This window comes from Accipiter gentilis, chromosome 9 (assembly GCF_929443795.1).
Source record: "Accipiter gentilis chromosome 9, bAccGen1.1, whole genome shotgun sequence".
NCBI classification, from domain to species: Eukaryota; Metazoa; Chordata; class Aves; order Accipitriformes; family Accipitridae; genus Astur; species Astur gentilis.
In genome coordinates, this window is record NC_064888.1 from 13,854,715 (window position 1) to 13,878,718 (window position 24,004).

The following is a 24,004-nucleotide window of genomic DNA, read 5'->3' on the forward strand; positions in this document are numbered from 1 at the left end:
TAGTTGAAAAGAGCTGTAACATCAAGAAAAAAGGTTTAGTCAAAGAATCTACAGTATTAACTCTAATATTTATCTATTCTTTTCTCTGTCAAATACTGAAATAATGACTGCCTGAATACCACATCTAACCAGCTTGTGATTTCCTTTATAACAATTACAGGTGAGGACATATGGTTTCCTAAGAAGGCACACTGTAAGTGTTTTGCTTAGTGTAAAAACTGTGTCCCAGAGTGCTTTAAGCTAAATGATACAATAGCAGTGGTAAAAAAAAGTAAGTGAAAGCAAAAAGAAAGGAGAATACTTAAGAAGGAAGAGGAAGCATATATTTTCAGGGGATTTCTAAAGGCAGAGAGATGTCATAAAGTTATCCCAGATACCAGAGATTCTCACAGAAGAAACTGCAAAGTGTTAAATAGGAAAATAGATAAGTATCAGTAGGAAATGACCAGGAAAAGCAGAGGTAAGAGTGGAGACAGATGTTCCCCAAAAATCTCTGCTATATTTTGACATGCAGAGTAAAGAAACCTGCACTAAACATACGCTCATAGACTTTTGCTAACATTCTTAACATTACTGCATTTTTAGAAAGCTCAGAGTTTTTACAAAACATTGAAATTTCAACCCAGAATTGCACTGCATTGTATCATCTCCATGTATGCAAAGTTGCAGGGAGCAATAAATTGATGAAGAAGGTTAATGCAGATCTCCAAAGTAAGCTTTTGTAAACTTCAGCAGGGAAGGCCTTGGTACAAGGAAATCAACACACACAGTCATAAACACACACAAAAGCACAGCAGAACAGTAAAGTGGACAAAAATGAAACCAAACTGTAAAGAAAGTGGCATGATGCTAAAGGCTGCACTGAAGCTAATGAAAATGAGGAAGAAGTAAAAGCATTCATCAGTAGGAGGGAAGATGGTAGTAGCAGAGAGCAGAGTGAATTCTTTTCTTGGACAGATTGAGCCATTATTGAAAATGGTCAAGGTTCTTGCTAAATAAATGGTGTCTGAAGGGAGAGAGAAAACTATTGTGTTTACCCAACATAAGAGGGCATAACATATGCCTCTACAATCTGGTCTGCCCCTATTTGCAGCTGAAGTCAGCTCTTTATCCATTATCAATGTTGTAATCAATCATCTATCTCTAATTTCAATCTCTTCTTGGGCAGAATAGACAGAACACTGTACTACCTTGGAACCGCTTTTACTAGCGGTTACATGCAACTATTGCAGATTTTAAAAATGTATATTATTATAACACTGCTCCCAGAGGGGATTCTGTAAAACCATCAGTATCTGAGAGCTAGCCAAACAGAGGGGAAACTTGAACTCAGTGTAAGCAGCTATCCCCCAAATGTCAGCAGTCAGGATATCACGTGAAGTCATTGTATGATGTACAGGGAGGCACAGTTCTGCATCGACTAAGAACTGTGCATTTATTAATTTCCATAAGATTATACATAGCATTTTACCAAGAGTTTTCTAAAGTCCAAGGGTCTTTTGTCAAGCAAGGTTTTAGCAACCTGCAACCAGGAAAGCCATTTGAATATGTAATAGGAGCATATGGAAGAAAGGAAAAACAAGTAATACACACCAGTGTGGTCTGAAAGCATTTCATGTCAGTCACAGGAAACTAGAAGAAGGAGGCTAATGCATTCTAGACTAGAAGGAACAGAAAAAAGAGCGTAGATTCAACATGCCTGTGATCCTATCTTTTCCATAACAGGAGGAAAGATGGCAGAGGCAGCAACAGAAGGAGCCAGTAACAACTTGGGCAAGAGGCATGAAAGACAATGGAGACAAAACTGAGAGAAAGAGAGATTTTGGCTTATCATAAGAAAAGAAGAGGGAGCTACCAGTGATACAACATTTCTAAAGATAATACTAAGTATAACTATTAAGTATATTGTAATACATGTTACTGTTTTCTCTTTTTATTACATTACACTTATTGCATAAGGACATTATTTTATCCTTTAAACTTGTCTAGTGCATTGTCTAGTGACAATACTGTTTGTGAATGAATTGGCACATAAAAAGGCATGCTCTGCTTTTGCTGACCATGTGAACTGGCATACTTGTGCAGACTTGCATTAGAGGTGGTAGGTATCATGGACTAAGGCAACAAAGTGTCATCTGGTCACTAGTACCAGTCAGACATCTCTTTGGCATGTTGCAAGAGAGTGTGGATTATACCTGAATACTGAGGATCTCCAGGTAAGTCCTGTGTATGATAACTGCAATTAAGCCTCCATATTAATCACCAGAAAATGGGTAGAAATCAAGATTTGCAAAAGTTTTCTCATTTGGTAATTGGTGCAACATATATGAACTTTAAAAGTCTTTGGAAACTCAAATTTAAATCTCATGATTATGTAGGTATAGTATTTAAGATACTTAATATTTCAGTGTTAAAATTATTTAGCATGTCAACAACTCCTTGTCCCACACCTTTGAGCTGAATCAATATTGCTCTTCTCACACTGTTATGATAAATTAAATTAAATACTAAATATTTTTTAACACCTACAAATGAAAATAATGTGTAGATAGGTTTAACACTACAAAACGAAAATTATAATGTGTTGGGAACATTATAATATTTATACATAAAACATTATAACACAATAGAAAAAGTATCAGAATGTTACTTTGTAAATCAAGCATCAGATGTCTTATTTCAATGTATAATTTGTTTTCAATACACTTTTGGAAAATGTTCATTAAACATACAAACTATTCACAATATAGTAAGACTGTAATTTGGACGAAGACAAATTCCAGAAAACCTGCAGGGTGTTAGTCTTGATTTACATAATGCATAGAAATGGATAGAAATTATTCAAGTGCATTTGACTCAGTTGTCAGTGTTTCTGCAAAGGAATGGAAATACCAAATTCCTGCAAATACTTAGAAGGCAAAATGATTTATCTCAGATATATTGATTTTCTTTGCATGTGAGATGAAATTACTGTAACTTGTAAAGCTGTGCATGTTAGTAATCATTTGCCATTGTAACTCACTCTTCATGTTAACATTCTTAGAGGTGCTATTTTTCTTATGTATACATTTATGGAAATAAGATAGTAGCTGCATTTCTTTTTAACTCAAGAATCAATTAAAATTTAAACACTGAATGTGCATACCAGACTTCGATATTTCATTAATCTATCATCATTGCTCTAGTGTTATGTTTGAAATTGTGACTGTCAAGTTGCTTTCTTCAATAAGGAGGATGGACACCAGAACCCAAACCAAACCCAGACCTCAGAACAGATAAACTGGAGGGATGGAAACAGAAAAAAATGATAAACATTATGAGATCCAACAAATGCATGATGAATAAAAAAGAAAGGTGAGAAAAATTAACATGGAAATAAAAAAAACCCAAACAAAACCAACAACCCAAAAAGCCAAAAATCAAAACATATATCCAAATTTACTTCTCATTGTTAGGAGTTAGAGAACTTGGGGTTGTGGAAATGTTGCGGGGTTTTTTTCAACATTTCCTGCACTTAAGGATCATAGTTTTTCCTCAGATTAAAAAGGAAAATCTACATTCAATAGAAAGGATGAAAAATTTCAGTTTCCAGTTTATTCATCTGCCAAGGAGAAAAGACTTAAATGATTAAATGCTAACTTGCCAACTAAATCAACAATTATGCAAGCACCACAGAGCTGAAGTAAGTGCTGCTGTAACCGTGTGGCAGCACTGAGTGTAATTGCTGAGTGAGCAAAGAAAGATGAAACATTGTCACCTTATATGCCGGTGAAATTCACCTACCCATATTTGCAACCATCTCTGAAGTTGCAAAATTGTTCATTAATTTTTTTGGTTCCTTTTCTCTTCCCTTATTCACATGAAAAATCTCAAAGATGGGACTTTTTTCCAGTATTACAGTTGCTCACAGAGACTTCACTGATATCTCCTCTGGGATTCACTTGTTACAGGGGGAGGAGAAAATTGCTTTTTGTACAAGCATTCATAACTTCCTGAAGAATCCAAGGGCCAGTTATCCCTGTGAAATTTTCCAGAGCACTCATCAGCAAAAAGTCTCAAGTTTGGACATAGGCAAAATTTCAAGTCTAAAAATACTTTTAAACAGAATGACTTAGTAATTTGGCACTGGGAATTAAGGGTCTCCTGCTTTACCTTAAAAATCGTACGTCTGTATATCCTCACAGTACAGATTACAGTTAACTTCTAGGAGCCCTGAATATGGTCAGACCTCTACTCGTTTAAAGCTCAACATACTCGCAAAGGAATAAACATTATCCTGTTTCAAGAATATGAACAGAGAAGACAGAAAAGAGTTGTGAAAAAGAACGTGTTACAGAGGCTGCTTATTTTACAGTTGAATACAGAGAAACTCGATGTGTTCTGCAGACTTCTGAGCGCCAGTTTAAAACCTTAAATGATAAATGATTCTGTCACTCGTATCAACTAACAAACAGATTGTACTCTTGGGTGTATAACCCTACCTATAGGACCAAACTGCAGCACTAAGCCAGTGTTGGAGGAAACACAAAAGGGGTGTGTGTTAATGAATCCTCCTTTTTGTGCTTCACAGCATCTCTTTCTTACCTGGAGGGCCTCTATATAAATGCTGACCTAGTCAAACTCTGCTTAGCTAATAAAAATCAAGCAAGACAACAGCCTTGGGTGATATTGCTGTAGGCAATTCAGATGCTTTACAAAACCCTGGTACTGAAAATTTTATAGCCAGTTTTATTGGAGCAACAACAGTGAAGAATCTGAACAAAACACTGAATCAAATACAGAAAAATATGAAGCATTTCAGAAAAACTGAAGCCAAAAGAAAGGGAAAGTGTGGGTTGATAGAATGGAAAAAGACCGGCAACTGGAGAAAAGGAGTTAACAAGTGAGTGCCTCACAAAATTACTAAAATTTACTTTTCCTTCCATTTTTCCCCATTAAGAACAAGTACTATATAAAAAAAATTACTATTTTTCAGATACATCAGAAATAAGCCCCTGTCACAGTTTTTTCTAGTCATAATTAGCATTTTACAAACTTCTGACTCTACTGAAATTACTGGATTGTTAAAAATAAATTTATCTTTTCAGTGAGGATTACATTATTTAATGACAATTTAAAGTGTAACATATAATTTAAAACTTATGCATAATTTTGTAACTTTTTTTGGTTTAGGACTTATATAAAAATGCTAATTTTTAACTGTGCTTTCACATTGAATGAGTATGCAGATTTTATAAACTAATTTATAAATTATTATATTTATAATTTAGAATATATCTATTATATACATGTGTGTACATATATATAATCAAGACATTGTTACCATGCATATTTTGATATTTTGAATGGTATCATGACATCTTACATCATGATACCTTCAATACTTTCCAATATTCTCTTTCTAGTTCTGATATAATTGCAATACACCTATCTACCTGCATATAAGTATAAATAAAAATGTATAATTATAAAGCATTTAAAGTTTAACAGAATTATGAAATACATTTTAAAAAATGTTTTACATATAAATGCCTCTGCAACAGCATAGATGGGTTAACTTATTCCAATGTATTTTATTCCAGATCTAAACCCCAAACCGTGAAAGCTCATGTCATCCATAACCAATTTTTTCATTAAGGCTGGTCAACAAATTCCCTCTGTCCCCCAACAAATCACACTAGACAGTTATTTACCTAGCTCTATATCTATTGCCAGTTCAGTTACTTTAAATCTGACACTGAAGAAAAAAATGTAATTAAATCCATTTTCCTGTATGCTAATTGGGCAAAATAATTATAACAGCATTTTCTTTAATGTTATGATTTCACTTTAGACACCTGACAGCTGAAGGAAGATGCAAGATCTGTGGCAGCTTTAAGAAAGGAATAGTAGGCATTCGTTTGGCCCATGCAAACAGTTCCTTTTTTTCATTAAAAAGAAGAGAGAGGAATAATTTTCCCCTAATAAGTTCACAAGTTCCCATACTGTAAATCAATAGCAAACAGATCATGAAGGAGAGTCAAATGTTGTTTTGTGTGACAAGGCAGGGGGGCAGATTCTAAGGAAATACGTTGTTCTGTAAACTGGTAGCTGATGAAGATGAGGATTTCCTTGTTAGATATTAGGATTTAGATGTAAAAATGTACAGTTTCTGAAGTTTTCAAAGCTATGATTCAAGGACAATGTAGGAGAAAGGCAACAAGCCATGTATACAGTTGAAAGAAATCATGTCTGTATCTTAAAGCTTTAATATTCAAAGTTATCCAGTTACTTTTAAATTAAAAATCCACGACTACTCCTCAGTTTATTGTAACTTTCTCTTTTCACAGTTTTAAGTCCTCTATAGTGTTTCACCACTTGCTATTATCTCCAAGGGACTTTCATCAGATCATTAGAGCAGTGCTTGAACTAGAGTTCTGCAAACTTAATATGGCAAAGCTGTGATGTGGACACCATCGCTAAGGCACAGGTATATATAGCTCAGGGAGCCATGACTGTGTTTACAAATAGAAATAATAAAATGCAGTTATGCTCAACATAGTGGTATGTTTTCCTACACAGTCAAGTAAAATTTTAATAGAAAATTGTAAATAATTAAATGATGTCATTTAATAGTGTACAAGGCTATTTGGTTTGATGATTCAGGGAATAGCAAGGCTCTACACAACGACTTGAATTGTTTTTCCATTTAACAAAAATGTCCTTTTTGCTTTCTCTGCATTGCTGTTTGTAATTTTTATTATCTTACAGGGTGCTATTTTACTTTTACCGGGGGTCTAATTGTTGAAAGCTCCTTTTAAGCCACGATAGCATACATCCTACCTCTTGTGTGTCAAAATGATAAAAATGCATATGTAGATTCATGCTTTTTTTGATTCCTGTAATTTGCTTGTGCAAACATTTTTAATTTTTTGCTATGTTTTCCCTTCCACTTATTATTGGAACTGCCTTTTTACACCCATTTACTCAAGACAGGTCAGAAAGAAAAAGAAATTACACTAGAACAGCTTTTTAAAGAAACCGTTTACAGCCTACAAGATTTACAAGGCAGGAGCTAGTTACAAAATAGACATATTTCTGTCATGTTTAGACACCAGCGAGCAGAAAAACCTGATGGGATGGACTTTTATTACACTCTACTTGTATCTGTGGTACAGCTTCTAACCTGACAGAAGCTCTTTTTCTAGATTCTGGATACTGAAAGCTCCTTGAAGGCTGGGAATAGAAACATTTAGGTGGCAGGGGGGAAAGAAAAGCAAAACCAGTCATTTGAGAAGATTTTGCTTAAACTACACACTCATTTGGACTGAATCATAGGTTTCCAAGACCTGGAGAGCAGCTAAACTAACTGATAGTTCTCCCTGTAAATAGTTTTAAGACACCATGTAGGACTACATGAGCTAAACAGGGACTCAGGCAGGAAACTTGAGTGTTAGAGGCTCGTCATTTGGATTGAGATGTGAAAGATGCAAAAAGCATGAGAAATTCTAGGTGATCACAACTGACCTGACTGTCCTTATTGTCTGGTTACAAAAATCATTCTCTCAGTGACTAAATATGGGCAAGTATGTCATTTGGCTCACCATAACATGTCAGGGTATCTCTCCTGTTTATTGGTAGAAGAGCTATTTAAATACACGGCAATAGCTTGTCATTGCATCTTTAAGAAAAGAGTAACTTACACTTGTTATTCTGGTGATGCATGACGGTGTTCCTAGTTATTATGGGAACACATCCTTGTCCAGGCATGACCTTTCAGTTACAAAAGCAAGAGGAATTAGAGAAGTCTTTATGTGAATACTAATTTTACTTTACATGAGTACTAAGACTTTTAACAATAAGTTTTATTAAAGTTTAGAAATTTTATATTAAATATCCCAATCATCCCCAGGCTGCTAGGCTAAGAGAATAAAATGCCATATATTTTTAAAGCTGATTTCCGATGATAAAGTTTGTATGTGTGTGTTTGTGTGCCTGTATTTTTAACCTTATCAATTCCAGAATATCCTCTCAAAACCAGGTTACACTATTAACCCCATGTATTGGATATTTAAAATAAATCCTTCAGTGTTTCTTTTTTATTCTAATTTCTGTGCGTAACAGAAAATAAGAGGGAAAATACTATAAATTTAAGACATCCTTTTTTTAAAAAAAAAGAGAAAAATAGTTTTTCTTCCATGTCTTTTAATGACCTTCAGTTCTTCTAATGATCTTAAGTACTATTTCTAATAACAGCAAAGTCATGGTAGAATAACAAAGTAAGGAGAATTATGATTTTTACTTACAGTGCTTCTAACAGTAAAATTTTTCACTATTACTAGTTTAGAATACAATTTGGCTTCCTCAATGGTTTTCTTTTACTTGATTTTCTATTTGAAACCTTGGATTATATTTCTCATAAAAAATGCCAGGATATTTCTCTCACTATTGGAAAATTTTTGCAGAAAGAGCATATGGAACTCTACTTTTTATTTTTTTTCTGACAATGTCTCTTGTTTTGTTTTCATAACTTCAGGCTGGGTTCACGTTATATTATTTCTGTACAATAATATTTTTTCTACACTGTTAAAACATCCATAAAGGTGTATACATCTCCCGGCTTTTGCTAAAAAGTCCAAGATATGTGCACATGTTTCTAAAGACTTAGAAGGACATGAGTGCTATTCTTCTCCTGAGGCTCAGAGGAAAACAAATTCAGGAGCATGTCCTCTCTAAGAGATAAAATGTGACAAAATAGAACTGGCAACCTTTTGAAAGTAATCAAAATGTTCCTGCCTCATCTTTCAAAATAGTTACTTTGACTGTAAGAAAATAAAAAAGTATTATTTCCTTCTGGAAATATAAGAGAAAGAAGGTATTCATATTTACTATGAAAAGCAAGAAGGATGTTTAATTCTGAAGGTCCAACTGTATTAAAAAAGTAAAAGCTGATCAAAAATAACAGCTTTTACTCAAAATTTTCTTTCCTCAAGAAAGAAAAAAAGCCTTTTTCATTCCTTCATCACCATTTTCAGCTTCCTGCATATGTATTGGTATAATGAGAATTAGAAACCACATATTCAAAATACCATATAAAAGTGCATTCTTTTGATATTTCCAGTCTGACCAAAGTTGTAAGATGCTACTAACTTGGGAAAATGAAATCCTGTGAGATTTATGGTCTGGCTTTAGATCTACAGAAGACCAACATGCAAGAAAAAAAGTGGAGAGGAATTAGCAAATTTACATGTCATTTATTTCTACAATGAACTTAAGAGATGGGTAAATTACTGTACTTCATTGTCCTTTTCAGTAAAAGGGGGTTTCTAAAAAGAAGTAGATTTAACACTGTTGCTTAGGAAAACAGAAGAGAATTTATAGCAAGAATCTTATATCAAATGTTGATGATTCGGAAGCATGTAACAATGCTGGTGGTTACAGTCAAATGTCCTGGGCTTTAACCTGATTAGTGAATTTAGAATGCAAGCTAGCATTTAGTTCTTCTAAAAAAGTAATTGCTTACAAGCAGTATATTCCCAGCACTTCACCGCCACCCCAAAGAATCCACTGTTCGTGTTACCTTAGGAGAGCCTATTATGGTCAAATCAGTGTGGAAGGTTGCTGTTCAGTACTTTTTGTACAATAAGTACAGTCATTGCTTAAGTTCTGCCGCTGTGCTTGAATGCATAAGCAGCTTAAAATTTGTTTAACAATCCATTGAACCTTTAAGAATGCAGAAAGCTCTTTCTGTTTCTCTCATACCTTCTAAATAGCATGCCATAAACAACGTCTTACCAACATAAGTATCACCATAGGATAAAAATGGCAAAACGTTTTATATTACTTACATAAATTTCAAGCGAATTCTCAGGTTTCCATGGCAAAACACATTCATCTGGTGTTTTTCACAATATTTATTAATTTATTCAAAATCCCTATCCAAAATTCTATGCACATGCACACACAAAATTCTAACAGATCTAAATGTACTAAACTCCCATAAATACAGTCTTATATCACCACCATCTTGACACACTCCTATACAAATCTCATGAATAATTATCCCAGCAGAAGAGCTTAAAATATGAATGACCCACCCTGCTTGCTCCAAGAAGCCCAATGAACAGATTTGAATAATATGGGTATAACAGATACCAAGGAAGCTCATTATTCAGTATTTTCTTGAAAGAGCCTCTCATTTATTTTCCCAGAGTGGCTTTAGATTTTGGTCTACAAAGTTGTTTATGGAGGGAAATTTCAGATACTATAAACTTCTATATTTTATTTAACACGGGGATGCAGCCAGTAAACCCTACTGCTAGATACATGTCACTATAAACAATGGAATTAAACTGTACCGCACTAAGGAGCAGTTACAATTACAGCTAACCATTGATCACCCTGTTCAGGTCTGTTACAAGAAAGAATGAATTGCATTTCTTTGGAACAGATTATACTGCTTTGTTGAAATCATCTTCAAGGTGGGGGAAGAAGGAAGAAGGCCCCCTGTTCATTGAGTGCAGCATGCTTAAGCAGATGGGACTATACATATGGATGAAATAATTAAGATTCAGCATATAAAATGCACTACACATTCTGCCCTCCCTGCAATTAAGAGATTTTACTTTGGGCTGCGGAAGCATACTCCTACAAAAGCGAACCCAAAATAACTACAAAGAACTTTCTATATGTTAAGCTAAAAAATGCTTTAAAGAGGCAAGTAAGGCATGATATGCCGTAACTGTTTTTCAGCACAGTAATAGCAGAAGCACAAAGGTGTTACTCCAAAACAGAATTTATGAATTAGTTTCACTCATGTTTATATTTTGATCTATATATTTTATAACAGTCTACCTTCAATTAAAACATGCATTTTAAATTTTCTTTTAAAAGAAACTATCTTATAAGAGTAGATAGTTATTCAAGGAAACTGAAGTAATAGAAATTAGAACACCAGCTGGGCTGCACCACATTTTCTAAAGGAAAAGCAAAATGGTGATCTTTAATATTGTCAACTATGTTAATGACACTCAAGGGCTTGCTGACAAATGTTAAAGAGCAAATTTAACCTTTAACCCAAGTGTAGTCATTAGACCATGTTCAGAAAGCTTTAAAATACATCTTTTTCCCATAACAACACCCTGTACCTTAATTATGCAGTAGCTATTGTAGTCGATCTTCCATTTGCCTCACTTTATAGTAAAGACTGATCTGATTTTTGTTGCTACTTCACCTTAACTGAGATTTCCAATCACTTGTGTTAGTTTGCCAGTAAATGCAAAATTTTGTCTAAACTACAGATTTGGTATTGGCCCATTTAATTATGACTCTAAACTATGGCTACTTTTGAACACAGATTCCACTGAAACCTTCCAAAACCAGGATGAAAGCATATTTTTCATCATCTGTGATAGTCTTAAATGACCAATACACATTGTTAAAAGTTCTCAAACCATGCCAGAGCCTCCTTCAAAATCTAGGTTTCTTGCAGTCGTAAAACCAACTGAAAATAGGGACGGGACACATTCTTGGAAAGTCAAGAGCATTTTTGTAGAGATCTTACAATCCATTACTGGAACTTTATAACTGACTGTGGAGCTGTCCGGGTTTCAGCTAGGATAGAGTTAACTGTCTTCCTAGTAGCTGGTACGGTGCTATGTTTTGAGTTCAGCATGAGAAGAATGTTGATAACACTGATGTTTTCAGTTGTTGCTCAGTAGTGCTTAGTCTAAAGTCAAGGATTTTTCAGCTTCTCATGCCCAGCCAGCGAGAAGGCTGGAGGGACACAAGAAGTTGGGAGGGGACACAGCCAGGGCAGCTGACCCCAACTGGCCAAAGGGGTATTCCATACCATGGGACGTCATGCCCAGTATAGAAACCGGGGGGAGCGGGGGCGGGGGGATCGCTGCTCTGGGACTAACTTGGTAGGTAGTGAGCAATTGCATTGTGCATCACCTGTATATTCCAATCCTTTTATTATTACTGTTGTCATTTTATAAGTGTTATCATTATCATTATTCGTTTCTTCTTTTCTGTTCTATTAAACTGTTCTTATCTCAATCCATGAGTTTTACCTTTTTCCTTCCGATCCTCTCCCTCATCCCACTGGGTGGGGGGGGGGAGTGAGTGAGCGTCTGCGTGGTACTTAGTTGCTGGCTGGGGTTAAACCATGACAGGAGTTCAAGAAAAAGATAATTAAATATGCAATTTTCTAAGTTTAAAATGTATCCTATTATATGTCAGTAGCTAGTTACTTTAAATATCAGTATTTTTTTTGACACTAAACAGAAAACATTTTGCTTTACGTACCACCAAATCAACAAGTAACACTTAAGAACTCCTGATGCACCACTACCTATGATTCTGCTGAGAAAGAGGAATTCAATATACCCGTTATATACAAATGACATGTAGGTTTCTGAAGTTCTGCCTTATTCTAAAAGTTTGCCTCCTGATCCTAGTCAGTCAGAAGTTACAACTCTACTTATGGTAAATTACATCCATCATTTCAAGTTAATATACATTAAATGAATGATAGAAATTCAAACCAAACAAGATGTCTGAGGTTCTGTTCCTGTTTCTTCTTCTGGAAAACATATATTTGATCTGACTATGCATTTAAAAGTTGATCTTTTGTCTGTCACTCATCCTGGCAGCCCTTTGCTGATATTCTCTGTTCTGAGATTAATAAAAACTCCACAGACTTCTTATCCCCAGAGTGAAGAGAGAGATATGGAAATAGACTTGGCTGGCAGTCATCAGAAAATTCCTTGGGTGTCCTTGCTAAAATGGAAACCAAAGATTTTCACATGAACAACTCAAAGAAAAGCACTGTCTTACTCCAGAAAAGGTAACAGTTTTTGAATAATTTTCAAAACCAGACCAGCAATTTCAAATTTTGTCTTCTGTTAAAAAGGTGTTAGCAACTATATTCTCTCTGTCATGGTATATGATGAGCTGTCACATTTCTAAGAAAGTGCCTTGGTATAATCAGACAGGTTAAACTCCAACTGAATAAGAATATAGAAAATATGTTGACAATGTTGATGATGATTTTAAAATTTGATCTGTCTCTCTGATACCACTCAAAATACAGTAAGCTGCTGGTGGTTACATCTTTACTCTCTCTCTAGTAGTCCAACAGTTGTATCTGCTGAGAGCTGGAGAAGGTGTGGCAATTAGGGCCAGTATATTTTGTGGTCCAGTGATCTATGCAAACATTTGGGTTGTGTGTGGAGTCAGTTCATACATAACCAACTGCTTCACTGGGAAATCTTGGAGATGTCTTGCCTGGATTACTGCATATCCCGGAAATTTGGACACTATTTTAGCATGTGAGAGAACAAGAAATCCCCATTAAGCAAGAGTTTAGCCTCATAGCACATGAAAATATTCTAGCCACTAACATTTTGAATAAAGTTTAGGTAAACCTTCATCCTTAAAGATATTTTTTGAAGGAAAGACTTTCTTCCTCTGAATATCCAGTTCCATGAAAGGGTTTCAGGGCTTTCAGTCAAGTCAGATGAGTGGATGAATTCCTTGGGAAGAAGAGTGTAACACTAAACCTTTGGCTTGTGCACTGGCTTGTGGAAATGCCATTCATAAAGGTCTAATATTTCTCTGTGTATTTTGTAAAAAGCTTAAATGTATAGTTTTACTAGGGACAGTTATAGTCTTATAAGTCTCCATTTTTAATCTAGTCTACTATTATGATTAGTTTGGGCTCTTCTTTTAGAGGACAACCCTTTCCTTCACATATTGTATAAAGGCTATCAAAAATTACTTATTAAAATAGATGGTAAAGTGATTACCTTTAAGAGCTGGTCAAAGTGGTTTCAACTAAAGGTTTTTAAATTGAATAATGCTTTTTCAGCCAAAGAGAAAAGCACCATAAAGCAATATCAATTTAACTGGTCCAGGGTGCATTCTTTTTTCAACTGATATACAGAGGAGATCTACGTAAGTTGAATATCTAACTTTTTCAATTAATTAAATTTCAGGTTGGAATATTAAAAATGTTTTGGTTTCACTTTATCATGGAAGAAAAAAAATGCAGCTACCTCAATGCCGTCACCAAATAAATTGTTGTTCCTTGACCAGCTTCTCTAGTTACTAGTTAATGCAGTGCTGTAGCTTTGCAAGATTACTTGTGAAGAGGATGCCAGAACAGGTGCTGACTGGGTCAGCTTGTGATGATGATGTCATTATATTTGAAGCTGTACTGTGTTTTCAACTGTTTGGTGTGCTGACTGCCTCCAGGAAGTGGGGGAGGAACATGTGATTTAAGAATTATTATAATGGTTAAAGGTAGAAGGAAGATTTTTTCAAAGTCTCAAATGGGAGTTGGATACTTAAAATTCCTTTCAAACTCTCACCATTAAGACTTCTGTGAATTTTATATATTTAAAAAAAATTCTCAAAGGCACTCTTTTTATTTAGCTGTATTTCTTTTCAGTTGCATACGTACTTAGCCTTTGAAGAGAGGTAAGTAGAAACTAACCTCAACAGCATGAAGGAACTTATTCAACCTGGAAGTTTTAAACTCAGATGACAATAATAACAAGAGTGCTCAGTATGAACATGCACAAGGATCAGACTGATCGGTCTGATGAAGGTTCTGAAGGGTACTCATATCCTATGGGAATGTGCATCAGTCATATGCATGGACCTATTTGAAATTACATAAAAAGGAATGATAAATAGGAGATGACAGCTGACTCGGAGGGACTACAGAGTGCCATCATACTGTGTCACTAGGGAGGGGAGAGGGAGAAATAAGCAGAATTCCTACTGGAATGGTGATGATCATGAGGAGCAATTTCTGCACAGATAATGGTGCTCAGATGACCTCTCATTGCATGAATGAAACAGGAATCTACTGTGGACCATGTGACAACACTACACTGGACAGAACCCTTATCGGACCAGATACTGGCAACTGAATGCTGCAGTTTAAGTGATGCTTTGTGTGCACAAAGAGGAAGAACACAAACAAAGCAAAAAACCCCAAGGAATTAAGCATATAGGGAAAAACAAACAAACAAACAGACCTAATGTCACATAAATGGTTCCTAAACTCCCAAGAGATCTCATTCACAAAAATGTTTCAAACATTTAACAGAATTGAATGTAGAGACTTTTATGCTCTTGTTGCACTTCTCCCTACAAAAACAGAAATTCATCAGGCTTGATATAGTAGCAACAAGATTCAGATACTCAAAAAAAATGAGGCATTAGAACTAATGTAAAGTCACCTGCTTATGGGAACAGTTTATATAAAAACACTACAAATGCATGGGAGTCCATGGATGTGTAAATAAAGAATAAATCAGATTTTGAAGGTTAATGTGTCCTTTAAATAAATAGCAGAATTTTGGTGATCTCTTCTCTTCTGGTTTGCACTGATGGTGATATCTCACAGTTATGATGATATATAAGCATGCTAAGGGAGCAACCATCCATGTAAATTTGTCTGACATCAACAAGAATTGAGAAGAGGGAGGCAAAGCAAGCTTCTATTTTCAATAAAAAATAAATAAGGTGTTAGAATAGTGCATTTGTCAATACTCAGGCACAGAGAGTGTAAGATTTAAAAACTCAAAGCACTAAATGCAGCAGTCCTTCATTACACAGAAATCCTGTTGAGGACAGTGCATGTCTTGCTTGATGAAAGGCTGACAAATTTGTCCCAGAGAGACATGATGAAAGAAATAATGGTTATTTCTGCTTGTTTCATATTGTCATACTTAAACATAAATGGGTGAATTTCAAGCACAGCAGGAGAGCAATAGAAGAACCATGGCTTCAGCAAATTGCTAAGCAACATTTCAGTGCCTGCAAGTCTCACAAGCCTCTGCCAGACCAACAAATAGAGGAATACTGGAGAAGTATTCTTAAAAGCCACCAAAAAAATTGAGAGGTTCATAAATCTGTAAATCAGAAGCTAAGATGAGTTTATTGGCACCACTGATTTGGGGACTTTTTTAAAGAGCTTTCTCCAGCTTGAGCCACTGAGAGATCTAAAAGCTATAATGCTTGTAATAAAAGTAATACAGTATTAATGAAAAAGCAATACCATAAATATTACTTGTATTAATAATGCAGGTAACAGGATAAGTGCTGCCTCTTTACAATACAAGCATTACTTAAGACCCTTCAGTTGGGAGTTAAGAGGATGACAACTGATTTTCACTGATTTTTGATTTCTAAACCAGTAGTATCAAGATTTGTTTCCTGAAATTAATCTGCTTTTAGACATACCATGAACTTAACAGGTAGATATAGACTACAGGTTTTCCTGATTTTGTTTTCTGCTGCCAAATCATGACTATTTTTAGGCTTAAGATGAAGAATTTTTCATTGGATTCCTTTTTAATAGAAACTTCCAAAAGGAATTACTGAGTTAAGTAATTTACATACAAAACTCAACTTTCAATAAGAATGGGTCCAGATACTACGTTATAGTCACCTATCAGCATTGCATCTTAATATCTTAAACATGATTAATACATATTTTCTTAAATTACTATTTGAAATAGAAAAGCAACATTTCCAATTTCAGATGGAAAACTGCAGTGGTGGGAATCAAATGACTTGTCCAGGGCCACACAGAAAGTCTGTGGCACAAGCAGGAAAGTCCTGACTTCCAGTCTAGTGCCTTCACAACAGGATCCTACTTCCTTCCAACAAAAGAAGGAAAGAAACCTCCAGGTCCACTTCTGTGAGCACAAACGTACAGATGAAGTTGGGTGCAAAGCTGGAAATTTTGCTAACCTTTTTAAACCTGGAAGCATAACATTAGATATCACATAAGAGATGCACTTTATTATATTCAGATCTAGTGACAGTAACAAATCCCAATAATTTCTATTGCATGCTTTGAAATAATTACACATGGGAATCAAAATAATTCCAAAGTCTGGTCAAACAATGTTTCTCTATCAGCAAAGCACATTAAATACAGTGCAAATCCTCCTACTACTGTCTTTCATTATAGCACATGCCTTGTTCAAAAGCAGGGACTAATACCAAATCAGGATGCATGTGCTCCAATTTCTATGTATCGTACTTACCCAGCTAGAAAATAAATATTCCTTCTGACTAGATTACATAACACTTCATTATAAATCCTCATAAACACTTCAGTCACCTTTTCTTCCAATGGCTTTATTCCAATGGCTCGACATTTTTGCTTTTTTACACAATACGAACAAGCCACAAGGTCAAAGCTGTATCCCAAGTAACTATATAAATTACTTTCTACATGCAAAAATTGTTTATCTGGATGATCTCAAAAGCTTCTAAAACACACAACCCCTCCCCTCTTAGGACACCTAAGGATATAAAACTGCTTCATATTTCATCCCAGAACCCCTTTCCTTCACTCCTAACTAGGTACCAAAAAGATCAGAGGAAAATTCAGGTTGGACGTGACCTCAGCAGGTCATCTAGTGCTGCTTCCTTCTGAAAGCAGGGTCAACTGTGAGGAGCTCATCAGCGACAAGGTGCCAAAGCCTTCTCTTACTTCCAAAGGTGTCATGAGCAAACAAAACAGTTGGAGACCTCATACATGAACTTAACCCCTTTTGTATCATCAGCGACTACATTTTTTGCAAACATCTAAAAAAATCTTGCACATACATCCATGTGTCTTTTAGTCTAAAACTCTGAATACACAGGCACTGAACTAAGTAAGGGTAAGTACAGATGCAACAAAATGGTTTTAATGTTAGTATCTTCAGACTTTTCAATTAGAAAATTTGTTCATCTTTGGTAGCAGATTGTGTGTTTTTTATTCCATAGCAGAAATGCAAACATATAGTGAAGTGCAGACAAGGTTCCAACTATTTGTATGCCAGTTACATTGCAAAAATCCTGATATTGTCTGAAAGGGTGGTTGTGAGTGTGGACACTGTAAACATATTGAAAAAGTTCACAATTACTTTGAAAATAATTTTAAATGCTATTTTAAACACTATTTAAATGCTATTTTGGCAAATAATAGTTCCTTTTAGATTAATGGTGCATTTGTGTAATATCTGGAATTCATGAATCATGTATTACAACAGGAAAGGATTATTTGACTTCTCTGATACGTATTTCTCTTTAGTCAGCAAGAAATGATTCAGATGTTAAATGATGAATGATTGCTCTATCTGCAGTCCCATGTTCTGTTACAGACTCCTTCAGCAGCTAATGTTTCTGAAACTCCTAAACCACTTGTAAGACAGTTTTTATTGCTGGTAGCTGTTGGAGCTGTATTTTCCTTCTGGATTCATCTTTTCTTTGATAACATTTTCCCTTTTTAAACTCAGTGTTGAATGAAAATAAGCAGCATGCTTTCCACACAACACTAACGACACTTCACCTTTGTGGTAAGACAACCATAGGTGTCATATTTAAATTTCTCTGTAAAACTGTCATGTAGCTTTACATAATTTAATATAGATTAAGCTAGATTAAGCAGAATGGGAGGATTACCTAATTCTGACCTCCAACGAGGTCAGCCTCAAGGAGGTTAACTATTATAATAAGTAAAATGATATTTTAAACTCTCCAAGAAAAGCTAGTGCCATCTGCAGCGACTTTTGTTTAAGATACCAAACATGGAATTTAAACACATCTCATGCTAGGCTTCCCTGTGTTGGACTGGTAACTTTAATCTTAAGTTGTTCAAGTTCGTCCTCAGATTTTATCAACATTTACTAAATGCGATACTTGCCAAAGTGACCAAGTCGAACTTGACATACTTTTAAAGATCATTCTGTTTTGAAAGTAACTACTGTCTGATAACTACTGTAAGGCATTGTTCCTAGTTTGGTAGCATAACATGCTGAAAAATGGAAACACTTTAAAAAAAGTTTGAAGGGTTAAATATTTTAAGACCTTTTCAAGCAAGGAAAAGGGGGAAAAATTTTAAGACCTTTTCAAGCAAGGAAAAGGGGGGGAAAAAATCCCTGAATAAGTTAGAAATTGTGCCCAAGGTGGAAAGAAAGCAGAAGGTCGAACGAACATGGTGGACAGGAAAATCTATACCAAAAAAGACTTTGTCAAAAAGCTAAGTTGGTCTCAGAATGCTGTTGGCACATTTAGAATAACCATTCTAAAGAAGCGATGTGATAGTGTCATCCCATACACATTTTTTCTCTGTTGAGCATTATATCCTGCCAAGTTGACCTGCACTGACCTGATGAAGAAAAAGGCTGGTGGCAGGATGGCCACCATTTTTGTTCATTGCTGGCCTCTTTGAAAGCCAATGGTATCAATTAGAGCACTACTCTAAAAGGAATGAATGCTTAATTCACCTTAGTTAAGCTCAGAGCTTAATTTAGAAGAACAAGTGCTGGACAGTCTGTTGGTGAGTGACCATGGGACACGTACAGTAAAAGCTAGATGTCTTTTCATGTGTTACTCTCTACTAGTATCTAGCTGCTAGATGGGAATTTAGTTCACGTGGTATCTGAAGCACTAATCCTAAATACCTTAAAAAATACACGTCTCTCAAAAGTTAAATTATTTTTTTTCCGTTTTACTTTGATGAATCCTTATGTTATTACAATTTCAAATTTTTTAATTTAAAGGTATTAAAATTTGATGATTTCAGACCAGCACTTATAAATCAACAAAGCTCCACTGGCGTTATTAGAAGCGTGCCAATTACCATAGATTATGGCCATAACCTCAGAAAGCAGTCAATAACATGCAACCTGCTACTACTCCATGAGAAGCTAATAGGAATTGTGCCACTAATTTCAAGGAAAATTAGACACAAATTCTGCTAAACAAGGTCAGCAAGTTGCTTAGTTCTTAGGAAAAGAGGAAGGGAAAGGGAAAGGGAAAGGGAAAGGGAAAGGGAAAGAATAAGGATGACAGACAGACATATATATCCTTGTCTTCCAAGGCAGGGACAGCCTAGACTTTCTCCTGCAGGCAAGGGCAGGTGGGACCGGAAAAATGCAGCCCCTGCTACTGTGTGGTGCAGGAAGGACAGCTTTGGGGGAGCATCAAGGAAAGTTCCAAGGCACTGAAGTCCTGTATCAGTTCCTTCCTGGATGTATGAAATGGGAATCCAAGGAGATCCACATGTCCATAAAGGACTGAAGAAAACGTGCTGTTATGCACTCTCACAAGTGAACTACAGAGCATGAACAAGTGACTAGTTGCCCAAAAAGCATTGCTGTTCCTATGAGAGTACTGATTTTCATATAAGAAGCTCTGTGCTATTTGTGGCTAACCCTTTTCAGTCTGTGAAAACCTAGCCTCCAGCTGTTGTCTTTGACCCCCGCTAAGGTTTGTCTTCCCACCTTTATTGCCTTCTGGTTAAGATTAGATAACAAATTCAAGTATCTCCATAAGAAAGCACTGAGATACACAAAAAGCACAAACACACAAGGTTTGTTTTCAGAAGTAAGAAGGACCCAAACCTCTTTTTATGAATGAAATGTGCACTGAGAGGGATTAAACTGCTACATCACTAAAATCTCTCTCCCTGACTCTAAGCTGTGTGTTCACTGGGAAAGCCATTAACAGAACTCGGAGAAGAAACTTGTAAGCTGGTGCCAGCTGGACTGATACCTCCACACAAGGCAGCAGAAGGATACCTGCAAACATCCTGGAAGCAGTATAACCAAACGGATTAGAAGTGCATTTACTCTTGACAAAAGTAATTACCTCAGGTTGGCCAATGTGGCTATACCGCCTTTTATTCCTCAAATATGTTCAGGGTATCTGTTTTGAATTTCATTGTGTGACATGACCATAGTAACAATTCCTTTTAATTGCCTGTTTTAACTGAGGACAATAAGCTACTTTGTCCTTGCAAATTTCTAGGCAATAAATTAGCAGAAAAGATTTTAATCAAGCTAAAATCCAGATGACAAGCATGGGTATAAAAAACCCACCAAACTTGAAAAGGACTCATCCATAACTAAAATGGATTAAAAACTCACCATGATGTTCTTTTATACGATATGAGTCATCTTTTAATTCCCTGCCCTTAAATTGGTGGTGCCTAAGTTTCTTTGGCCATTGGAGAATTTTAGTTTAAACCCAGTTCTAGTATCAAGTTAATGGTAATGAGATGACGTTTAAAAGTTTCTGACATATGGGTGAGACTGGATGATCTCTTCATACTTCCAAAGTGTACAGAACAGTGAAGGAAATATTAGACTGGATACAGATACACAAAAATGTTTTCCCTTTAAATCCTCAGTATAAAAGCATTTTATCATGTTTTGCTGTGTACAAAGTATTAAGCCAAAGTTATTTATTTCCCAGTAGACTTTTAATATTATTCTTCTAACCTAATTCAAAATAATGGTCTGTGAAGGATAATTGAAATGCAGCCTCATGTTTAAGTTTTACTTATAGTTGCCTCTATCACTTTCATTTTGTTTTGCTTTTGGGTGTTTTGGATTTTTGCCTCCACTCTTTGCCCATAAATCTGGTCATGAATCCATTCTTAACCCTGTCAACTTTGTTTCACAAGGGAGTATTCTCTCTGCCTTCTTCTTGGCCAGGTGAGTTATTGTTTTCCAGAAATTTGTATCCTAATTTACCTGTTCATGTGTCATTATATTTCCCACAAAGGTGCTTTGTTTCTCCTCTTTAATAAGAATTTGTGGGACAAGATAAACCACCTTAGCAGCTGAGATATTTTCTTTTTCATGGAAAGGACTGTTCAAAAGTGTGCATTATTAAGGGGAACAAAAATATCGAATTGTGTGTAAACTCCCACTTTAGAAATAAAGAAAACATTTTACAAAGCATAAAGTTCATGAGCATAATTGCATGGCAATACAACTGAATGGTCTTTGGATTGTTTCTGCATCAATTATTTAAAGGGAATTCTCATACAGAAGGCTAACAAAAAGGTTGTGCATATCCTAAGACTGACTTAACACTTTTTTTAATGGTTTATTTCCATGTTGTGACTAAAAATACACAGTTCATCAACTGTATCCTGAACTAAGCAGCCTTAGGCCCTTCATTACTTCACAAAATCCTGATTTCAGAGATGAGTTTCTGCGTAGTTTCTCTCCAGTGAAACAAACATTTCCAGATCCAATTAAGAACTGGACTATGAGCATAACAAATTCAAGTTCTGAATTAATTTTAGAATAGCAGATGTTATCCTTTATGTATTACAAAATAAAGACCAAATTGGAAACAAAGAATTAAATATTAATTAATTACAGAGTAAATTAAGAATTTCAAGATTGCATTTCATAGGTTGACTGCTCTAAAATTCCTAAACCCTGATGGTTTAAATTCAACTATACTAGATTTTGCAAATATAGGTTACAAAACCCCCTCACTTTCTCTGCGTATCTGCTTCCTTCTTCAGAAGAAATCAAAGAACATAGTTAGCGTTCAAGTTTTAAATAAAGTTTGGCCTGGGTTAAGCTCTCTTAAGTGTGTGGGAAGGGAAGCTTTGTCTTGGCTAATTAGTCTTTCTTTTTATTATTTTGAATAAAAATGAGCAAGAATGAATTTGTTTATTTTGAATAAAAATGAGCTCCTACAGAAAGAGAAAGGAAAGCCTGGGAACCCACCTGAGGAAGAAACCATTTCTAGCCACTTGTGCTGGCAATTATTTTATAGTACTAAGTCCAAAAATATTTCAGTTAAAGAAGACTTGCCAGAAAAGACAGAAGGAGAATCTGAACTGCCAGGGCAAAATAACATTGAAGGTTTGCCTTCTGTAACTACCTCTAATGCTCTCACACTGCAAAATACTGCATAAATAAATGAAATAATGGGAGAAAAGGGAAAGTATTTTGTATGGCATCACCCAGTCCAAACAACTCAGGCATCATCCATGACAGCAAAACCATCTTTACTATTTTGTTTTTTAAAAGAATTTGCAGAAGTCTGCTATGGTTCATCTGATCAATTGTCCTGAACATACAAATTTTTGCTGTTTCTCTAAGGGTCATTCATGCCAACATACCTGTTGAAACAGTGCTTGCCTTTGTCTGCAAAAGTCTTAATACTTCCTTTGCCTGTCACAAGTTTATTCTGCAATTTACAGAACCTTTACTTGCAAAAAAACCCCAAACACCCCCCCCGCACCCCTCCCCCCCCGCCCCGAACAAATCCAGTAATACAATGTAATACATTGTAAAGATAATACTAAACAGCACTGGGTTTTCACCTCTTCATTATACTTTACCTTTCTAATGAAGTGAATCAATTATCCATATTGCTTTACCATGAGCACCACAAAAAGCACATGCCTGTTGTTACAATGTTATCTGGTTATGGTTTACCTGATAATATACTTCTCTATGTATTTTTCACAATGTCAATAGAATAATGGAGATTATATCAGCTGGTTTACTAGCTCTTTCTATCTCAGGTTTACAATACGCTTAAAATATTTAAGACGGTAAACTAGATATTTTATATTTGCAGTATTCTTTTCTCAAGTTTTTGATCTTTGCAAACAGTAATAAACATATGGACTGTTTTATAAAAATACTGACTTTGCTGTAGGAAATTTCAATTTAAATAACATTTTAATGAAGTCATATGAATACTATATTGAATGATGCCCTTCAAATAGCAAAAATTAAAGAAGACACAAGAAGTCACTATCGTAGTACACAATCAACCATAAACTATAAAAATAGATATTAAAAACCATCACTAATTATTCAAATGTAGGACTTAAGCTAGGTACCAGCATGTTTTATTTCAGCTGATTCCATGACACGACTTAAGTTATACTAGACATTCCCTAAAATTAATTTGCTAGGACTTTCTTAGTATAGACATCACCCTCTAACTTGAGGAAGCCTTGGCTCAGGATTCATAATTTATAGGGGTGGCATGAGACAGTTACAAGCTTCTTATGTACACTGACAGAGTCAGCTGTTGATGCCAGAAAAAGTCAGAGGTGCCAGATGTGTCAGTGAAGAAGATGATCCAGGCATGATGGCAATAAAAGTAAGAACTTGTGAGAAATTCTAAAATAACCCCTCAATTCTCCTCTCAACGGTAATCACATGATCTCAGGATTTGT